Source organism: Phacochoerus africanus, chromosome 5 (assembly GCF_016906955.1).
Source record: "Phacochoerus africanus isolate WHEZ1 chromosome 5, ROS_Pafr_v1, whole genome shotgun sequence".
NCBI classification, from domain to species: Eukaryota; Metazoa; Chordata; class Mammalia; order Artiodactyla; family Suidae; genus Phacochoerus; species Phacochoerus africanus.
Window position 1 is genome coordinate 14,499,814 of NC_062548.1, and position 7,007 is coordinate 14,506,820.

A 7,007-nucleotide genomic window follows, 5' to 3' on the forward strand; every position below is an offset into this window, starting at 1 on the left:
CTTTTCAGCGCTTCCAGCACCTCCCAACTAGGTCCCCTGTGAATTGCTTCTATTGAAATGGCTGGTGCAGGCTCTCTGATCCTTGCTAGTGCCTGACTGAGAAACACATAATGATAATACATCAATTTCTCTCCCCACAACTTCTTTCAGCCTTCGGAATCCTATTCAGGCTGGGATTATCCACACCGATATTAACAAAGCCTTCTATTTAAAAATTATGGGGAGAAGTAATTTTAAAAGAGGCAGTACATGAAGATAAGAGCTGAAATAAATACATTATAAAACACAAAGTTGTAGAATGATAAATTGCTTCGAATGTTGAATTTTTGATAAGACTACTAAAATAAACAAACCTCTGACAAATATAATTAAGGTGATATTTTTAATTAGAAATGAGAAAGGAGATAGGACAAAATAGAGAAAGCAGATTTTTTTTCCTCCAAATCCAAAGAGAATGTTATGCACACTTGTAGGCTAATAAACTGAAATCTTCAATAAAATGAATAATTTCTAGAAAGATGTAGATTACTAAAAATGACTCAAGAAATATAAATCTAAGCATAATAATAACCAAGGAGGAAAGTGAAGAAATTATTTGATAACAACCAAAAAATGCAGCTCGTCCCAGTGTTTCCACCAGAACAATTTTCATCCTTTTAAGAAACAGATGATTTCGATGTTGCATAAAACATCGAGTGCAAAAAGAGATAAGAGTACATTTATGTCCATTAGGCAAGCATGATCTTCTTCCTAAAATCTGATAATAATAAAACATACAAAAAGAAAATTATAGGCACATATCACAAGTGAAGATAGGAAAAGCTTAAATAAAATCCTCATTCTAAAAAGAAACTTGTTTTACTGTAATGCTTTAGAGGGAAGATAAGTTGGGTTGGTTGTTTTGGGGTTTGTTTTTTTGTTTGTTTTGGTAACACCCTCACTGAGTTTTCTGGGGTTTTTTTTTTTTTTTTTTGTCTTTTTTGCCATTTCTTGGGCCGATCCTGTGGCACATGGAGGTTCCCAGGCTAGGGGTCGAATCGGAGCTGTAGCCACCGGCCTACACCAGAGCCATGGCAACGTGGGATCTGAGCCGTGTCTGCAACCTACACCAAAGCTCACGGCAACGCCGGATCGTTAACCCACTGAGCAAGGCCAGGGATCGAACCTGCAACCTCATGGTTCCTAGTCGGATTCGTTAACCACTGAGCCACAACAGGAACTCCCTGAGATATAATTCTTATGCCATAAAAAATATTAAACATTTTACAAATGTGTGCATTATCTTCGCACAGGGGCCAGACTAATCTTCTCTATATTGTTCCAGTTTTAGAACATGTGCTGCCAAAGAGAGCACAAGGAGTGATAACTTTATAAGTTGAAAGAAATTACAAATGATGGTCAGTTTGCGCATTATAAAAAGAAATAACCATTGGACAAAACTAGTGTAACTAAAATCAAAGGGAAAATAGCACCTGGAGAAAACATTCGCAGCAAATATAAGAAAGGGTTCATTTCTATGTTACGTCAAGAGCTTATGCATGTTGATACCAAAACATTAAGTCCCCAATATATAAACTAGCAAAAAACTGGAAAGACAATTCGTAAAAACAGAGATGCTACCAGTCAACAAGCATCTGGGAAAACAAACAACTTCGCTTGTAACCAAAGAAATGCCCCCCTCAAATAATGTGGTGCTGTCTATACTCACTACACTAGAGAAAAGGTAAAACTATCGAGTATTACAACACGGCACTAAAACCAGTCCCTACACAGGCTGTAGGTAGCCCTACTGCCACATCACCTCTTGGCTATACCTGTCAGGAACTGTCCTAAAAGTCCAAAATGTCCCTTTATCCTAAGGATCTTTTAAAGAATAAAAATTCGAGCTACATGAGACTTTCATTACAATGTCACTCTAACAACCTAAACACACACACCCACACATACATGCATAAAAGGCTCCCTAAACCCAACAACAGGAGGATTATTAATGAAGGGTTATAAGTCACTGTTAGAACAATAATAAAAACTGCAGTGTATCAAGTACCCTCCAATACATAACTTCCTTCAGTCCCCAACAGCCCCAGGAGTTGGAAAGGAGTAACTAACCGAGACTCAGAGAAATTGTGACGTGCACAAAATCACACAAGTGGCCCTCAAACACCTGCTACCAAATTCCAGCCTCTCTCAATAGAAAAGTGGGTCATCGAACATCGGTTCTGAGCTTCAGCTTCCTCATCCAGCAAACGGGGCCAATAAGAATACCCAAAGAGTGGTTAAGAGAATCAAAGGAAGCCCTGCAATGGCTGTGAACACCTAGCCTGGGGTGTGGGGCACAGCAGCACTCAGTAAATTTTAAGAATCGTGATAATACAAAGTGGTATTAACGCAAGACAACTACAGCAATGTCCACAGGTCTGCAAGCGAGGAGAATCCCCAAAGAGTGAGGAGTAAGGCTAATGGCTGCCACGCATAGCAAGGCGAAAGCAAAAACATCGCTTTTCTTTTTGGAATGATTTTGTTTTTAGTATAATAAGTAGAAATTTGGAGGGAAACAAATGTAGAATATACAAAAATGTCCTAAAAGGAACTGGCATCTTTGGGGGAGCCTCAAACTAAATCTGGGATCACTGCCTCTAGGATGCCGGAAATAATAAGCTCAGGACCGGTGCCCCCTGGAGACAATATGTGCTGTGAGGAACTTGCCAGAGGATGGCGCTGTTTCCCTTGTCTGAGGGACCAAGGAGGCATTTATTGGCCTCAATAATATATTAGTGTTAGTCTTTCTTTCAGTCTTCCTTATCCTTTTTTTTCCCCCTTAAAAGAGACTCAGAAGCATCTCAAGCAAATCTCCAGGTAGTTGGGAAATAGATTCAAATCCACTCTCGATGAACAGCAACATTCCAGAGGAGGGATGCTTTGCAATAAGGAAGTTCATTGGAAAGACCAAGGAGAATGTGGTTACCTCCCCCTTTGGTCATGTGACTTAATCTACCATTAATCTACCATTAAGTGTGCTTGGAAAGATCTGGCCACTGTTAGACCCCGGGATTTTTGGTGTCGTTGTTTTGTTTTGTTCTGTTTTTGAAACCTTAAATCCCACAAACATTTTTATTATAAAGATGAACCCTGATAGTTGTGGTGGGCTTATCGGCAAGATTTCTGGTAGCAAGCATGGGCACCAAGACCTCCAAACTATCTGGATTCGCAGCAACGAGGATCAGCTACCAGGAGTCATACAGGATGGGGATGTCTTTGATCTCCTCCTTGGAAGCCTCGTCCATGTTATTTCCGGTAATAGGCCACCAAGGCTTCAGAGATGGACTGGTGGGTTGCGTAAATCTGGGCCACGTGACCGCCACCCTTCACTCAGTCGAGGATATGCACACCAGCAAACCACTCCTTGCCCAGAAGCAGAACAGGTTCCAGAAGCTTGTACTGCAGCCTGTGTGGTTTGATCATCTCCGGGGGCCACCCTTTCACTTTGATGAGGCCATTACCTCGTGTGCAGTGCCCCACGGCTGTGGATGTCTTTTTGCGTCCGAAGACCTGCACCAACGGTGGAGGGCCCTTGGACAGCATGGCTGCAGGCTAGACAGTAGTTCCAGCTCATCTATAAACTGGAAACAATTCAAACCACCTTAGAGACAGGCTTCAGAGTAATGATGGGAAAAGCTAGAGGGCTACCTCAGCTTTTCCTCCCAAGAGTCAGTGAGGCCTGAAAATCTCCACCCACTTCTAAGGCCCAGGTAGAAAGTCACTCCACTCTCAGTGCCTGCTTCCTGACAGGCCTGTGAAAGACAAGGAGGAATCGGTGTGGCTGAGGCATAGAAATGAGGTCGATCCAGGCTGTGGTCTTGCGCTTGAATCGTGAGCAATTGCCTACATGAGTCAGAACTTACGCAGTTGGTATATGAGCTCCAATGAAGGAAGTGACATGTGCAGCAAAGGATATAAATTCAGAAGAGAAATGTCAGGAGATGACACAGAACCCAGCACGACCAGAGGCTGAATCACACTGAGCTCAGACTCAGGTCCAAATAGGCCCTCAAACTGAAAATGTCAAACACCCAGCTCCAAACCTCTGTCCTCACCTGCTCCACACACAGCCTTCCCGTCTCAGCTAACAGCAACGCCATCCTTCCAAGCCCTCAGCCGGAGCCTGCTTAACTGCTCCCTCTCTCTCATATCTCATATCTCACATCCAATCCCATGGGCTCTGTCTTCAAGATAAACCCCCAAACCTCCTTCTCACCACCTCCGCTACACCCCCGGCCCCAGTTCAAACCATAGTCATCTTTTGCTAGTCTTCTTGTGAGAGCCTCTTAACTGGTCTCTCCACTTCCACCTTTGCCCACCATTCACCTTCTTCTCAAGAAAGCAGCCAGAGGGATCCTCTTAAAATCAAAGTAGGATGACACCTTAAAAGAACAACCCATAAAAGAACTGATAAACTGGTTTGCATCAAAATTAAAACTTCTGTTCAGAGGACATTTTTAAAGACTAATAATAATGGGGAGGGAACAGGAGGGGGAGTGGGAGGAGAAGCAGCAGCAAGCCACACAACAGGAGAAAATATTTGCGAAGCATATATCTGACAAAGGACTTGTACCCAGAACATATAAAGAACTCTCAAAATTCAAAAAGAGGAAAATAATCCAATTTTAAAAGCTGGGCAAACAATCTGAACAGACACTTCACCAAAAATAAGGTATGTGGATGGCAAATAAGCACATGAATAGATGCTCAACATGAATAGTCATTAGGAAAATGCAAATTAAAACCACGGTGAGCTACCACGACCCAGGAGTTTCCATCGTGGAGTAGCAGAAATGAGTCCAACTAGGAACCATGGGGTTGCAGATTCGATCCCTGGCCTTGATCAGTGGGTTAAGGATCCACCGTTGCCGTGAGCTGTGGTGTAGGTCACAGACACAGCTCGGATCTGATGTTGCTATGGCTGTGGCATAGGCCAGCAGCTGTAGCTCCAATTCAACCCCTAGCCTGGGAACTTCCATATGCTGCACGTGCAGCCCTAAAAAGCAAAAAAAAAAAAAAAAAAATCCACCCACCCTATGATCCAGCCATCCCACTTGTATGTATTTACCCCAGAGAATAGGAAGCATATGCCCATATAAAGACTTAAATAGGAATGTCCACAGCAGCTTCATTTTTAATAGCCAAAAGCTAGAAACAACCCGAACATCCAGAGTACTGGAAAACAAATTATGGTAAAACCATACAAAAGAATACTACTCAGGAATGAAAAGATATGTGCTACTGATACAACACTGATGAATCTCAAAACAATTACACTGTGGGAAAGAGACCAGACAAAATAAGCATACATACTGCATGATTCCATTTATATAAAATTCTAGGGGAAAAAAGCTATTCTATAATGACAGAAAGCAGAATGGTGACTACCTGGGGATAAGTGACACAGAAAGGGGAGGATAAGAGCAAAAGAGAAAGATCAGAAAGAAGTACGAGGAAATTTGGAGGCGTGCTGGATGTGACTACTCTCTTGTGATGATGGCTTCACAGATATAAATTTAACAAATTTCCACAGCCATCAAAACTAAAAATAGGAAACTGGCCTACATCAAAAATTTAAAACATCTGTGCATCAAAGAACCCTGTCAGGAGTTCCTGCTATGGGGCAGAGGGTTAAAGATCCAGTGTTGTTTCTGCAGCAGCAAGGGTTCAATCTCTGGCCCAGTGCAGTAGGTCAAGGATTCGGCATTGCTGCAGTGTGGTATAGGTCGCAGCTCTGGCTCAGATTCAGTCCCTGGCCCAGAAACTTCCGTATGTCACAAGTGTGGCCAGGAAAAACAAACAAACAAACAAACAACAGAACCCTGTCAACTGAGTGAAAATGCACCCTAGAGATGAGAAAATGTATTTGCTAATCACACATTAAAGGGGTTACTACTTAGGATCTATAGAGAATTCTCACAATCCGATTATAAAAATAAATAACCTGATTTTAAAATGGGCAAAGGACTTGAATAGACATTTCTTCAAGAATATATACCAGTGGCCAACACACATGTGAAATAATGCTCAAAATCACTAATCACTAGCGAAATGAAAATCAAAACTACAATGAGGTACTACCTCATACCCACTGGACAGAAGAGCTGCTATCAAAACAACAACAACAACAAAACCAGGAAATAACAAGTGTCAGAAAGGATGTGAAGAAATTGGAAGCCATGTGCTTGGTTGATAGGAACGTCAGGTGGTACAGCTGCGATGGAAAACAATATGGCAGTTACTCAAAAAATTAAAAACAGAATTCCCATATGATTCAGCAATTCCAGTTCAACGTTTCTACCCAGAAGAATGGAAAGCAGGAGTTTCCCTTGTGGCTCAGTGGAAGCCAATCTCACTAGCATCCATGAGGACAGAGTTTGATCCCTGGCCTCACTCAGTGGGTTAAGGATCTGGCATTGCCATGAGCTGTGGTGTAGGTCGCAGATGTGGCTCAGATCCTGTGTTGATATGGCTGTGGTATAGGCCTGCAGCTGCAGCTCCGATTGAACTCCTGGCCTGGGAACCTCCACGTGATATGGGTACAGCCTTAAAAAGACCAAGAAATAAATAAATAAAATTTAAAAAGAATGGAAAGCAGGGTCTCCAAGAGCTGTCTGTACACCCATATTCATGGTAGCATTCTTCACAGTGGCCAAATGGTGAAGCAACCCAACTGTCCACTGACAGATGAAGAGACTTAAAAATGTAGTGAACAAGAGTTTCTGTCATGGCTCAGTGGTTAACGAATCCACCTAGGAACCAGGAGGTTGCGGGTTCCATCCCTGGCCTCGCTCAGTGGGTCAAGGATGTGGCATCGTGGTGAGCTGTGGTGTAGGCCGGCGGCCACAGCTCCGATTGGACCCCTAGCCTGGGAACCTCTATATGCCGCGAGTGCATCCCTAGAAGACAAAAAAAAAAAACGTAGTAAATAAAAAGAATGGACCATCAGTCTTAAAAAGGAAGGCAAT

At 42.6% G+C, this 7,007-nt stretch overlaps 1 non-coding gene and 1 pseudogene across 1 annotated transcript; both read right to left on the reverse strand.

The window, feature by feature from the left end:
• Nucleotides 1-1,247: 1,247 nt before the first annotated feature.
• Nucleotides 1,248-1,354, reverse strand: LOC125128518 (U6 spliceosomal RNA). Its single transcript, XR_007135229.1, has one exon. It is a non-coding gene; the product is annotated as a U6 spliceosomal RNA (small nuclear RNA).
• Nucleotides 1,355-3,147: 1,793 nt separating this feature from the next.
• On the reverse strand, nucleotides 3,148-6,365 carry LOC125126725 (40S ribosomal protein S16-like; annotated as a pseudogene).
• Between the last annotated feature and the right edge of the window lie 642 nt (nucleotides 6,366-7,007).